Below are 15,695 nucleotides of genomic sequence, written 5' to 3' on the forward strand. Positions count from 1 at the left end.
TTTCACATAAGTATAGCGCATTTTGGATGGCCGCATAAAGCCTCCGCTCTAAATACAGACCGATTTTCAAGAAAAATGTAAAAATGGGGAATTAGGCAAAATGGACCCTTTGCCGTTTCGTGCGGTGGATGAAACCATCACCAATCGATTACCCGGAATTTTTTACATAAGAAACACTATTTTTCATACCAGGGAACCAGCCGCGTTCAATTAAGTCCGATTTTGGGTTCCATTTCGCCCACTGTGCACTGGTTTGAAATGTTTCAAAAATCATTGATCAACTTGTGCAAAAGTCGATTTTATGGCATTTAAAACATATCCAGAAATGAATAAAATCAAGAAAGTACGTTTGAATAATGTCATCTTTACCAGAATTTCCTTTGAAAGGACGAATGAATGACGCAAAATCGGCCCTTTTTTCCGCAATATGTATCGCCCTGTCTAGCCCAGTGTGCCCTCCTGTGCAAGACAGGAGTAGGAGGACACAGTACGTCAAACCAAATCGCTTCTGGCGCGCCAAGAGTGATGAATTGTCTGGCTGACGAGCTCAGTTCGATGGCCTATAAATCATCGGGGTGAAGAACAATTCATACTCGCAAAATAACAACTTTTTCATTGCTCCGTGGAACTAATCGGATTTCTTTCTCTTTTTTTTTCTCTCCTTCCAGGTAAGAAACGCCAAAGTCATACCGACGGACAAAAACAAGCCCATAAAAGATGCAAATTTTCTCATCAACCGCAAATCCTTGGAGGAAGAAAAAGAGGACGCCCCGAAAGGACGCAACGCCATAATAAGATTTCTCAGGCGGAATCCACTTATGCCAACTTGCTGCTCATAAACGTCGGCGAGGTCCTGGGACACGAGGAGCCAATGACGATGACGAGGTGACGTTTTTACGACTGTTCTGAACCGGGTCGTCACGGGGACATATCTGTCGACTGGCTTAAGGCTATCCTCATCAAGGATGAGAGACAACGAAAAAACGTATACGCAAAACCCGTTGGGAAAGAGAATAGTTGGAGAGCTTTACTTGACGAGGAACGAAGTGTTTACAAACCATACCGTTAGGGGATTGTTCTTGGGGGATCTCTAAAGTTTAATTACCTTTAAGTTTAATTAAATAAAATTCAATACTTTAAAATTTGAGCAAAATAATTAAAAGAACTTTTTACAGACCATTTTGCCCCAATTAGCCCAAGCGTTGTCTTTCTGCCAATATTAGCATAATCTCTTTGTTGTATCTCTTCGTCGTAGCCCATCCGCGGGGGCCAAGTGGGAATTTTCATCAACGTGAAACCTCTTTTCGTGGAACTTTTGCTAACTTTCCGGGAAAATGGTTGCTACTACTGCTGCTTTCGTATACCAACGGGTGCGAATTGACGTGCGTACTGACCCGGCTCAAGATGGGAAAGTTTGTCCTGGCAGGAAGCCTAATGTTATCAGATGGGTTGTGAATTTGAAACATCCAAGAAGGATTGCGGCTATGGAGATTGACTTTTTTAGCTTTCTTTTTTTTTTCTTGATATTCTTTACAAGGGGGGCTACGCTGGAAACTCCCAAGTAGCAAGAAAAACATCGCTTTTTATTTTTTGTTGAACAATTGCTGCACAAGCGTTTTTATACGGTAATTATTGAACAAGTGTCATAAAACTTCGTCAATTGTTCTCATTTTGATAAAAAAAACTGTTGTTCAACATGGTTGTGCAACACAAAATCTAGCAACAGATTACGAATAGTTGATTTTGAAGTTTTTTTCTGATTCAAATGGAACATGCTTGTAGAACTCGAAAAAAAAAATCACATTTGCAGACATGATGTTCCATTTTAGTTTGCTAAACATGATAACATAGAAGAATTGACCTCTGGCTTCGGATGGGATTTCACGTAAACAAGATGTTTACACGGAAAAAAAAGTGTGCGAGAAACCGTGAATTTCGATTCATGAATTCGTGAATAATTTTGTGCATGATTTCGTGATACCTTTCATGATTTTTTTTACTGTACTCGGTAAAATTTTTACCGAAATCTCAACAGCCGAGTGCTCGGTAGTCAGCTCGGTAAGAATTACAACTACCGCGAGCTCGGTAAACGTCAATTTGACAGCTTGCCTCAAATTTCACCCAACAACCCGGTAAAAATTACAGAGAATTTACCGTGCCTACAGTAAAGCTGTCTTGTTTTATAAAAAAAAATAACTTTTCAAATTGAAAATACTTTTATTTCAAAACAATTTTTCAATCAATGCACTTTTTTGGAGACCTCGATTATTCCGCTGCAGACTCAGAACTAGAGCATGACAGTGTGAAAGTAAATTTATTGTTCCGAAGTTCTAAACCAAGATAAGAGACTTCAACACAAACTGAAAAGATGTTTTAATTAAAAACATGCTACATTTACAAAGTTGATATCACTTACCCAAAATAATTATTCTAGTTTAAAACTATATTTTTCAACACTTATTTGAAAAAAAAAATGCACGGTCAATGACTGACTTCAAAATTAAAAAATGACAGGAAGAAAATGACATAAGTATCTACTGTGCAACACAGTAAAACACATTAAAATTTACTGGGCTACCGGTATAAAAATTACCGAGAACCAGAAGTTTACTGTCAAAACTGGTTTACTGAGTAGATCAGTATTTTTTTTTTACTGAAGTACAGTATTTTTAAGAAAAAATACCGATGGCTCAGTAAGTTTAGTAAAAATAACCGACAGCTCAGTAAAATCTTACTTTTACAGTGCAATTTCGGTAAAAAGATTACCGAGTAATGCGCTCCTGATTTAGTGTGTATAAAAAAATTTTGTTTACTCAACTTTTCTTTTTCTATTAACACAAAAATCAATTAACGCAAAGACATTATTTAAAAACTATTAAATTTGTTGATATGTTTTGGAGGATTGAAAAAGACAACTGATGAGTTCTCTACAATTCTGCAATTCTTTTTTCGCGATCTTTGATTTTAAAAAATAACCCTGCAAAGTTAGAAAAATACACGAAATTTTAAAATGAAACAAAAAAAGGTTCTAAATGAAAAAATGACCCTTCTGGGTAATGTAGATTTAAAAAGTACATTAAATTTCCCTTAAAATTACATGTTCAAACATTTTTTACAGTCGAGTAACGGAAAATGGGAGAGTTTTTAAAACTTTTTAAGTATTTTTTTCGATAAAAAATGCATTTTTTCGGAATCCTGAGTACGCCATCAAATCGAGCGTTGAATTTTACACTAAATTTCACCGTTTCAGGCTGCAATTTATTGAAAACACCTCTTTTTTCGCATGTTCAAAAATGGAAGGGGCCGTACCGCCCCTCCGTCACGAGATATCCAAAAACAGACCTCGGATTCGTGATAAGGGACAAAAGTTACCCCTTAGGACAAAGTTTCACGCAAATCGAAGAGGGGTCGGGACAACTTTTTCCGATTTCGTGAGAGTTGGTAGAGAAATACCCATAAGCGTATTTAACGGTATGTCCACGCATCCTTCCTCTCCTACAACTGCTGTAAAATGTGATCCGTTCACAGAATCTTCTCTGTGGCTAATACAACGCAATAGGCCTGGCCACTTGAACGAGTGTTTTGCTATTATTTATAACGATGACAAGAAAGAATTAGAGGTGTAATATAATAAGTTTTTCCATGATACTTTCTTCCGACTGGATGTGCTTGACTAAACAATAATATCTTGAACTTTTAGGCGAAAATTCTATCGATATAACGTCATTAATTCCCGGACGCTTCGAAAGCCAGACACCTCATCATGCTTTATCGATTATTTGGATAAAAGTTCGCATTATGCATGTCAAAACTGTGTTATTTGATGAATTCTAATATCAACTTTCGTTTGAAGTTTGTTTGGACACAGTAGTTAATGCTAAAACAATAAATAAAATAAAATATTAAGTTTACCAAAAATGTGACACATTTCACTGAAATATTTCATAGGCATTTGAAGCACCGGGAAGGCCAAACAGAAATTTATGGTTTTGATTTCCTTTAATTCTAGCAAATTTTTCAATAAAATATCGATTGTTTTGATATTAACAGCTTATTTGAGAACTAAAGGATGCCATTCACTAACATTTCTGTCCAAATTTGTGCGATTCGTAAGAAAAAATGTGTGTCCGGAATTCGAAGCAAAAGTGTCCGGATTTCGAATCAGCTTTTATCAGTGTCCGGGATTCGAAGCACAACAAGTTATTTAAATTTTAAAATTCTGATAAAAATTGTTAGAAATAGTAGTTTATGCAACAAGTTGCAAAAAGAGGATTTTTTTCAGCACGAGTCGTACATTTATCCAACGAGGTTCACCGAGTTGGATAAATACGAAGAGTTGTGATACGGATATTATTGTGATTTTGGTACAGAAAAGTAGGCTATTTCGTCGTTCAAGAATGACAGGAAAAGTAAGTAGTTTCACAACGGAATTGCAAAAAGATATATTTTGCATGCATTCTCTTAAAACTGACTGTTTATACTACATCCTGAAGATATTTCTATATTTCCAACTTATTACATGATTTTTTTCCAGCTATAACAAAACTGATATGCTATTAAGTGTCCGGATTTCGAAATATGACGTTATTTGGTTTATATAACATAACCGTTTTGTTAAAACCTTATACTTGGTGGTGGTAATATGTAATTGTTCAATTTTGAGGTTATGATGAAGTTTGGTTCTATGTTATAGTTTATGTTGGTTCTATGTTTGGTTTTAGAAATCCAATTAAAAAACAATAATTTAACCTTTTTAAAAGTGAAAATTTACAACTTTTCCGTTGTTATGCCACTTTTAAAATTTTAATTATTTTTTCTTTGCGATTTTCATTCAATTCAATTAAATCAGATCAAACTTTAACTAAAATGTTAAATAATTTCAATGTTTCGTTGAAAACTGAAAATGATAAAGTTTTAGTCAGTTTGATTTATACGAAGCTAATATTTTTTTCCTGTTAAAAAAAAAAGAATCGGGCTCAACCGGGATTTGAACCCGGGACCTCTCGCACCCAAAGCGAGAATCATACCCCTAGACCATTGAGCCACCAGCATGAAGTGAACCGCTCCGTTGGTTGTTTGGTTTTGGCCAGATAAAATAATGTTTCGAGTTGTTTCTTTTATCAATCAACAACACCAGCACGAGTTTCGATTATATCAAACCACGGTACAAAAAAAAAAACTCGAGTTCAGTCAAGTGCAGAAAATTAATTTTCATTTTTGTAGCTGGCTCAATGGTCTAGGGGTATGATTCTCGCTTTGGGTGCGAGAGGTCCCGGGTTCAAATCCCGGTTGAGCCCGAAACCTTTTTTTTTTGCACCTTTAATTTCCCAAAAGTGCGCAATTTTTACGTGCAAAACACCTCGTGACCGCAACGCCCGCAGACCTTATTCGACGACAATACTGTGTACTGTACATATTGCCAGCCGTTGACACAGTTTGAAATTGCATAATGAACTCTTTGGTGTGGTGCATTGCCGCCCGCTCCGTCGCACGTGAGGGCCATCGCAAATGAAAGTATGCACGTTCATTGACTGCCAAATGAGCGAATGGGTTGTGGATGATGATGATGTGGGAAACCTAACCTTACCCTAACACGTTGCAGTGAGAACGTCGTGGGTGGAAAATATTAATTAATTGATTTTGGGAGTTTTGCGAGACATTTTGAAGCGGTGTGATCTTGGGCGTCTTGGGTTGATTTGGGTTACTTCCGAGAAGGGTTTCACGTCAACTGTCGTGTGGTGGGTCTGTTCATTCACAAAAATGAGTCACCTTCGTGGTATGGCAGTCGGAGGCGAGTGTAGGCTACGATGGCAATCTTTTCCTGTGAATAGAAAGGTAAACGTTGTGAACAATTTTCCTCTGGTTTCACGTAATTGAAATTAGTTGTCAACGAGAATTAGCTAGAGTTGAATTAAAATTAAATAAAGTATTTTTTTGTTTGCAAGAAACCATTACTTCAATCAATTGTTTGTGTCCAAAAAATTAAATGGAAAAATTTAAAGACCTTAAAACAATATTTAAAATTAATAATTGTAGAAATTATAGAATAAATTTAATTTAGGATACAAAAATGTGTCTAGAATTTGCCTCATGACAAAAAAAACAAATGTTAACGTCAAGTGACATGAGCAGCAGACTCTGTGTTTACACTTATTCGTCATTGGCCCATTTACATTTTTTTACTTGAAATGCTTTCAATTTATTTTCAATGCAGATTAATCAGAATGCAACATTGTGAAGAGTCAAATTTTATTATTGATTGATGTATTAATTATTTGATAAATTTTAAATTGAGTAGGGTATTTGTCCCTATTTTGGGCCTACTAAGCAAAGCGCACTTTTAATTTGATGTATTTTCAAAGGCTGCTCTGGCAGCCTACCCGAGCAGACGGTGATTGGAATAACATTTTTTGATATTTGAAAATACTAGGACAATAACATTTTATGTTATTTATAACAAGATTTGTTATTCGTCGTTATGATTTTTTTGTTATTGGATTGTTATTGTAATAACAGACTAATAACATATTAAGTTATTCTTCGAACAAATCTTTGTTATTATTTTTTGTTATTTTAACAACTAATCCGATCATCCCAATAACAGTTCGAGGTATTCTTCCATAACAAAAAATGTTATTTCACAGTTGTTTTGGCTTTCGACCAATGTCAGACCAATAACAAATTTTGTTATGATAACATAAACTGTTATTAAACCATTATGCAAAATTGGATTTGTCAAGAAGAATCCATAACACTTTCTGTTATTTTAACAGTATTTGTTATTGAAATGGCATGAATTTTGTTATTACCGTCTGCCCGGGTAGTTTGTTTTACATGAATAAGTTGGTTTTTTAATGCTTAAGCTCGTACATTATCATCATTTTGATAAAAATACCTTATATCGCTGTAAAAGTACGAAAACCTAAAACACTTGTTGTCCCTATTTTGGGGATATTGCTCCTAGCATACGACCTTCTTTGAGCATATTTTCGGCCTACCGGTACAGTACAGCCGTACAAATTCGGTCGACAAACATGCTCAATCATTGTGATGTTTTAAACCACAAATAAACATTAGAATGGTTGATTTCACTTGCATTACGTGCATAATTAGCTTGGACATGATTTATATCGAAATTTAAACATGATTAAACATGTGTTGCGTAGCCAAACAACAAGCCCGTAATATGCAAGAAAGACTGTAACTTGTGAAAAGCGCACACACACTGTCGCAATTTGTAGAAGTGTCAAATGGACTGAAAATAGAGCCATTCTTTTCGAGAGATTTTAATCAGTTAGGAATTATATTGATTTGATGGCAGTTTAGTGATTGTTTTTGCAACGGGATTGTGCAACCCACCAAAAAAACATATTGCCGGTGGTTGGAGATTCGGGGGACGGCTCTCATTCGTGTGTTGAGCGATGAACTCCTTGACGCTGAGTGCAAAGAAGCGGTAAGCAAAAATAGGCAATTTGCAATTTGCTAAGAAAAATGTGAAGAGTGATATATTTATTGCATTATTTCTAATTTAAGAGAAAAAAGTGAATTATTCTTGCCCACCAAAATGAAGATTATGACAGCACGAATCATTCTCAAGTGGCAGATCCCTGCCAGATTTGGTGAAATGCTCAATTTCGTTGAATTAAGTTTGGTAGACCCAAAACAGGTACTAGGCCTAAAATAGGGACAAAAACTTTATCAAAATTTACATTATTAAAAAGAAAGCTTGTTTAGAACATTTTTTACACGAATAATAATTGCAGTCGCGTTTTAAACCTTATTGAGGCCGTTACAAATAGTCGGGTCGACATCTGTATAGTTGTTTTAAAATTATATGTTTCCAAAATGTCTCAGCATTGACGAAAATTTTATTTTTTGGGAAAAATAAATTTGAATTTCATAAAATTGGAATTTCATAAAAACTCAAAACATTTTTAAACAAGCCCCAACATGCTAAATATGATTATCAATGCAGAAAAATGCATTTTAGATTGTTTTCAGTTGATAAGACTTCTATTTCCATTGAAATTTTAAAGTTAACAAAAATATTTTTGTCCCCTGATTGTTTGGACCAATTTGAAGGACGGGGGTGGGGGGCTACAGAAAATTTGAACAAAATTTGCAAAGTCCTAAGCAAAAAAAAACGCATTTGAAGTTTAGTCATTTTCAACATTATGTCATCAGCATTTCGATGTCGTCGTGCTATCTTGTCGCACCCGCCATTTCGACGTTCTGAGAAAGTTTGACCTTGAATAAACAAAACGGAAAGCATGCGATGTAAACAATAACAAACACGTTTTGTTTGGCTGACTATTATGTGCATTGTCCCGAAATTTGGTAAAAGTTGGTTGCTAGAGTCTCGAGTTATAATTACAAATGTTTACAGTAATCTAACTTGTACGTGCGTCAAACGCGTTCTAACCTGAAATCCCTTTGGCCAGTTGTCGCACTTAAATCAATTTTCAGGGAGTGACAAGATAGCACGACGATACACATTCATGTATAAAGTGACAAAAATGCACGGAGAAGGACGTCCAATTTTCCCGGGTTTTGAATTTCCCGGGAAACGGGAAATTTTTTTTTAAATCCCGGGAATATTTTTAAACAGTCAAAAATTATATGTTTTCATTATTTTTTATGTTTTTTTAGCTTACAATCATAGAATTAGCTAAATAATGTTAATTGGTGATAATCTTTACTTCAATCTGGACAAGAACAGCAGTTTTAGTTAGTTTAAAAAATATTTAAAAAAATTGTTCTTTGTTATGCTTTGGATGTTTAAATGAATCTTAATTTTTAATCCAATGTGATTCAATTTATTTCATATTAATAGTCATATTCTTATTGATATATTTCTTTAATTTTTTATATGAAATGACTCCAAAAGCTAAAGAAAAAATCATTGAGACTGTAAAAAACAAGAAACGAAAACAAATAAAATGAACCATCCAATTTAAAATTTTAAAAAGTTTAGAATTTCATGTTTTATGTAATGATGTAATAAATAAGTAATGATCACATGAGTGATAATTAATTTTCCTTATTTAGTGAAGCAGGCACTGACCACACGGAGAAAAAAGAGTTCCCAAAATCGTGAACACCCGTTCATGAAATTAGGAACCACGAACAAAGTGTTCAAATGCCATTGTACGATTTTCAAAAACGTACCATGGAATTTGAACACTTTGTTCGTGGTTCCTAATTTCATGAACGGGTGTTCACGATTTTGGGAACTCTTTTTTCCCGTGCATATAGGACCTTGTATAAACAAAAACTAGAGCAAAAGTCATCAAAATTTGTGAAAGTCTGTGAGTTTTACAGTTTTTGTTGAATATCTTAGGATTGAAGTCGTGTTAATTGTTAGAACATTTTGAATACTACTCAAAATCAAAAACTGGCTCAATTGCGTACTAAAGCCCTATGTTAATTTTTATGTACAACGGTAACGGTGTGGGTCTCGTGGCGCAGGGGTAGCGGCTTCGGCTGCCGATTCCGATGATGCTATGAGACGCGGGTTCGATTCCCGCCTTATCCACTGAGCTTCTATCGGATGGTGAAGTAAAACGTCGGTCCCGGTTTCTCCTGTCTCGTCAGAGGCGCTGGAGCAGAAATCCCACGTTAGAGGAAGGCCATGCCCCGGGGGGCGTAGTGCCAATAGTTTCGTTTTCGGTAAAAAACACGATTAAAAAACATTTCTGATCACTTTTTTAATTTTAATGTAAAAAAATATTGACAAAATAATTTATTTTTCAATGGATCAACTATTGTCCCCTTGGAACGAGCTGTCAAGTAGAATTTTTTCTGTTATGAAGGGCTGCGAGGTTTATTTTTCCAAATTTATTTGTGGTCTTTGTGGTCATTGTACTCAGAAAAATAAGCTTTATCACTGTAAACAATAATATCAGCAATCCAAGCATCATTTTAGAACCCAATTTCCTCTCTCCTCTCCTTCTCCCCTTCATATTTTTATTTATGTGAACCTAAGAACAGGACAATGCAATATTGAATGCAAAGTTGAATTCAAGAAACTTACTGGTTGCATACTCGTTAGGCGAATATTGAACTTTCAACACGTCCAGGTTTCAAAACAAAAAGCTTGGTGAACCAAAGCTTTCAAGATGAATCTAAGAACATACGAAGAATTAAGGACTATAAATAACTTTACCACGATGAATCCTGGCTTCACACCCATCTTACCAACCCCCTTAAATCTCACGTGATACTTTGTCCAAGACGCAGCCGATTTTGCGGTCTTCATCACTCAAGTATCGGACTAAAATTCCAAACCACTTCCCCGTGATCTTACCACTGGTCGTGGCCGGCGCAGTGATTGACTAGCATGATAGGGACATTTGAAAGTTGCAAAGTGGTGATGATTGGTTCCTACTCTTCATCTGTGGCGTCGCTATTTTTAGACCACGTTTTCCACTTTGTCTCCATCTAAACCGACTACTTTATCGACTTCATTTTTCTGGGCGAGATAGGACGCCGTCTACTTTTAGACTATGACTCAGCACTTTTCCACTCTTGCACTTAAACCAGGTGGCAGCACGATGTAACGCCACGTAACAAAGTAACAACTACGGGTAGACACCAATATATTTTTATTTATTTTTTGTTTATTTGAATCCAATCCGTACCATCATAACCACAATCAGAGGTATCAACAAATCCTTCTTCTGGCAAAAAACTCTCACCGCATTATTTCTGTACCTGGTGAGTTTTTTCAAACCAAACATAGCAGCACGAGCAGGTGTACTGGGGTTGTTCCAGGTAGAGAACGGCGTCGACTTGTTTCCCGTCAATGAAACCACGCAGAAGCTGTCGTGCGCAAGCGGAATGTCCACCCGGAACGTAGAATTCGGACGCGGAATAAAGATTGTACAATCTACATTCGAAGGACTCTGCTCCACTCCAACTGGACCAAGGGCGGCCAGAACGTCCTCGCCGGAACAGGACTCCACGAGCAGCGGATTCCAGTTGCGGACGCCAAACGCTTCGGTCCTCCTGAGATCCGTGAGAATCGGTTCCAGCTGGCTGCGATACTTTTCGTCACAGTGAAACTCTAGCTGGAGCACACTTTGCGCTCGGGTCGCTTGAAAGGACACACACACTGTGGTGAAATTATCGGTTGACTGGAACTGGAACAGTTGGGCACTGCCCGAGACGCTTTTTGGCCACGAGCTGATGGTTTCGGAACTTGCCGGATTGCACTGGATCGCGAGAGCCGCGGTGAACAAACAACTGAAGAGGATAGTGCGTATAAGAAAACCTTTGAGCCAAAAGTGTTCCATCGCAAGGGATGATTTGTAACAGAATACTCTATAAATTGAGAGTCCTGGCATTCCTGCTGCGTTGAGTAACTTCCGGGACATTATAACGGGAGAATCATTAGTGAGTGCACACAGATTTTTTGTCATCCTTGTTTGAATGATGTTTACCAATTTTAGGCAAAGCTCACGGTGACTTGACATCAAGGTACAGTGCAGACTCGATTAGCAGAAGCTGTGAGTTTACAGCACAGACTCGAGTTTTCTTGACAGCTTCAAGCAATCGAATCATGGGATTTTCATTCCTATTTTTCATTCTCTTACTTTTTACATCAAATTCGAGCTCTGCAAGACCACTGTTTTTTTCGAGACCTCAAAGATAAAAAAAATATTCATAAGAAATTTGATAGATATCAACATGCACGCACCGATTTTCAGCGACTTTTCTGTATAAATATATATAAACTCTGTATAAAAAATGTCAGGAAAAGAGCCCTTCTTTCACGGTGCCAAATATCAGACACCGATTTTTTTTCTTTACTTTGTTCTACAAAACACACCGTGACTCCATTTTAGTCCAAATTTGAGTGGTTGATTGCCTGTTGCATTACCAAATGCAATTTCTCAATATTTTATCACAAGACAACGAAGAAAAAATAATTCGATTACCTAAAGTTAATTTTGTCAAGGACATTGTACAATCGAGTCTGGACAGTCATCTGAAATTACGGTTAAATTTCGACATTTTTTTATCGCAACTTTCAAAATAAAGACTTAAATTGCGGCTTAGCTACTGCCACAAATATGCAAAAATCCTGCACCCACAATAAATTGCAGAGAGGATAACTCTACGAATAGACTTAAAACTATTTTTTTTTTTGAAATGGGAAATTTGAAGGATGATTTTTTTAGTGTTGATAGGAAAATGTCTCATTATCGTTAGAAAATAACTACACACTAAATCAGGAATTCGTTACTCGTTTTTTTTTTTACTGAGATATTTTACTGAGCTATAAGTATTTTTTGTCAAAATTACCATGCTACCGTAAAATAATTACTGAAGTTCAGCATAAATTACCGAACTACGGTATTTCATTCTGCTGATTAAATCAGTAAACTTATGTGTTCGGTTATTTTTAACAGCTCGGTAATTGAAGTACTGATTGCTCGGTAAATTTCGGTGAATTCTACTGGGAACTCAGTAAATATTACTGAGTTCTACTGTTGAAACTTAGCTGTTAGTTAATGTGTTTTACTGACGCGTAGAAAACAATTGAAAGTGATCGGTGTGATGAAAATTTGCTCAAAGGGAAGTGTCGTTACACCGTGCTGCCATCTGGTTTTTTTTAAGTGCAAGAGTGAAAAAGTGCCGAGTCATCGTCTAAAAATAGACGACGTCCTATCTCGCCCAGCAAAATGAAGTCGATAAAGTAGTCGGTTTCGATGGTGAAGAAGTGGAAAACAGGGTCTAAAATTAGCGACATCTCAAATTTAACTGAAATCGGGTCGTAGAACTAAAAAACGATCTTGTATTTAACATTCTATCATTAAAAGTTACATTCTCCAAACCTAACCTAATGAAAGGACATTGTAACACATCTCAATCCCTATGGAACGTCGAATGAAATCTAAAGAAATGTTAGTTTTGGAGTTAATGACGAGCGAAAATATATTTTTTGTCCATAATTTACTTTAAACCCCCAGAATCAAACATTTATGAATAACTTTGCAACAAAGCAACTATTATTAGTAGGCACATGCACAGCTAAAAAAGTAGTAATCCAGCTGCGTGTAAAAGGCCTGGGTGTAAAATAAATATTGCATTATTTTATGCAATGTTATGTGATTTTACACCCTGAAATATGTAGCCCATCAGTATGGGAAACCTACTTGACCGAAATGTCAAGTTCATATATGTGTTTATCTGTACAACTTTTCATCGGTCTGATGGCCGAGTGGGCTAAGGCGCCAGTCCTTACTGTTGGTGCTGGGTTTGAATCCCGTCGGTTGCAACTTTTTTTTTTGTATTTGCAAAAAATGTACATGCAGTGTGTAATATTAAGTGTTTATTTTGACGAAGGTGATGTGCATGCTTTTGCATGCGTTTTTACCATCGGATTTTTTGCTGTGCACCTTTCTCCCAAACATGAGCATGATTGGTTGAAACTACGACTTGTGAGTGCCATTTTATCATTGTTCCCTAATTCTCATTGATAACATTGAACATTATATGTAAGCTCGTATTTATGAACTTTTATTTATTGGCTATAGAAAAGTGGAGTCAAGATTACATGTCCCGAGCATGGGTAAATAACAAGGGAAATGCGTAGTAATACCTTTCTCTGATATCAATACCAAATTTCGATATTCCTGGACCGTTTAAAATTTGTCTTAAGGATTATGCAAGAGCAAAATCATACCAATTTAAGGTATTGTTTTGATATTGCAAAATTGCAGAATTTGTCAACGGTCGAACACCACATTTTGGTATTCTTTTGGTATTACAGTATTTTATCAAATTCCTCTGAAACTATGGTAAAATTTAGACCAATTTTGACAAAATAATTAATTTTGCGCTAAAATGATGTCTCAAAGCGAATGCTTTCATTGAAAACCGGAAATTTCAATCTTGATTTTAAACATTTTTGATATACCCCCTCAAAAAATGATTTGAAATTGTGGAAAATTTTCTAAGTCAGGATGCCACATTCTGGTATTATTTTGGTATTAAAGTGCTTTATCAAATTCCTCTGAAACTATGGGAAAATTGTGACAAAATAATTAATGATGTCTCAAAACCGGAAATTTTAATCTTGATTTTAAACATTTTTGATATACCCCCTTGAAAAAATGACTTGAAATTGTGGAAAATTTTCTGAGTCAGGATGCCACATTTTGGAATTATTTTGGTATTGAAACGTTTTATCAAATTTCTCTGAAACTATGGGAAATTTTTACGAGATAATTAATTTTGCGCCAAAATGACTTGAAACCCAAAAATGTTAAAGCTGATTTTCAATTTATTTTATAAGATTTTTTTTTAAAAACGTTGAAAAACGAGTTAATTGACTGATTATTGAATTTTGGTGAATTTCAATCCAGTTTCATTTAAATAACACTTGTTATTTTTTAGAAGCTTCAAGAACTTCAAACACAGGCCGTTCATCAATAACAAATGCATTCGATGTGGTGAAGAATATCACTAAGAACAACATGGAATCATCAGGTGAGTAGATTTGGCTGTTGCATATGGATCATTTTCGTTTTTTCACTAACTGCAACTGCTGCACTAAAAATGGTATGAAAATACCAAATTTTGGTATTACTTGTTCAAATACCAGCGACAATAATGTGCTCTTGGTTGCCCAGTAATAGATGGTAAAATATCATGAAATCATACCAAAATCATGTATTTGAAAGACCACAGGAATACCAAAATATGATTTTCCAAGGGCGTGGGAATACCTAAAAATAAAACCTGGCAATACATAAATCAGATTTTTGAAATAAATAAACATTTCGAGAAGAATTTGTCTTTATTTTTACATTTAGTAGATCTTCCAGGAAGTCACTAGAAGTGTTAAAATAATCCACATCTTGTCCTCCGGACGGAAACTCCCATCATTCCGGGGTACCTTTAATGTTCTCATCATGATGAAAGAGGGACGAATTCCCTTATTGCTTTCGTACCACGTGGTGTACGGCGTCGTCTTGTTCCCCAGACTAACGAAGAAGCTGTTGTAGCCAATCGAAATGTTCACCCGGTACGAACAGTTCGGACTGGGAGTTTGGTGCGAGCAATACGTAAGCATCGGGTTCTTTTCCAACCCAACAGGACCGAGATCGTCCCGTTCTGCCGCACCGGTGCAGGCCTCCACGAGCAACGGATTCCAGCTGCGAACTCCAAACGCGTCGTGCTTCCCAAAATCAGCCACCATCGGTTCGAGCAGCTTGCGGATCTGTGCGTCACAGTTGAACTCCATCTGGAGGACATTTTGCACTCGGGTACCCTGGAAGTTCACACAGCTCACGTTCACAGCATTGGGCGGTCGAAACTGGAACAGGTTCGCACTTCCGGAGAATTCCGTTGGCCACGAAGTGTAGGATTCGTTATTTGCAGGTTGACATATGATGCCATGAACCGTGCCGGTCAGAAATTCGAACAGGATAGTGCACTGGAGAATGAGTTTAGGCCGGAAGTGCTCCATCGTCGACGAACACTCGGAACCGAATGTGCGTTTTTCTGTGTGGCTCGAGGTGTAATGTCTCCTTAGGGTTTGAGTAGGAATTGGGCAATACCCGAGCAGACAGAAATAACTTGGGAATAACATTTTTTGATATTTGAAAATACTAGGCCAATAACATTTTATGTTATTTATAACAAGATTTTTTATTCGCCGCTATCATTTTTTTTTTTTTGTTATT

General features: G+C 36.3%; 1 protein-coding gene and 2 non-coding genes across 3 annotated transcripts in view; 2 read left to right on the plus strand and 1 right to left on the minus strand.

Annotated features, from left to right (window-relative positions):
• Positions 1–15,695, plus strand: part of LOC6031690 (growth factor receptor-bound protein 2) — a 110,388-nt gene that overhangs the window by 75,714 nt on the left and 18,979 nt on the right. The window lies entirely within an intron of this gene.
• Positions 4,973–5,044, minus strand: Trnap-ugg. The gene has a single exon. It is a non-coding gene; the product is annotated as a tRNA-Pro (tRNA).
• Positions 5,226–5,297, plus strand: Trnap-ugg. Its single transcript has one exon. It is a non-coding gene; the product is annotated as a tRNA-Pro (tRNA).

Source organism: Culex quinquefasciatus, chromosome 2 (assembly GCF_015732765.1).
Source record: "Culex quinquefasciatus strain JHB chromosome 2, VPISU_Cqui_1.0_pri_paternal, whole genome shotgun sequence".
Taxonomy (NCBI): Eukaryota; Metazoa; Arthropoda; class Insecta; order Diptera; family Culicidae; genus Culex; species Culex quinquefasciatus.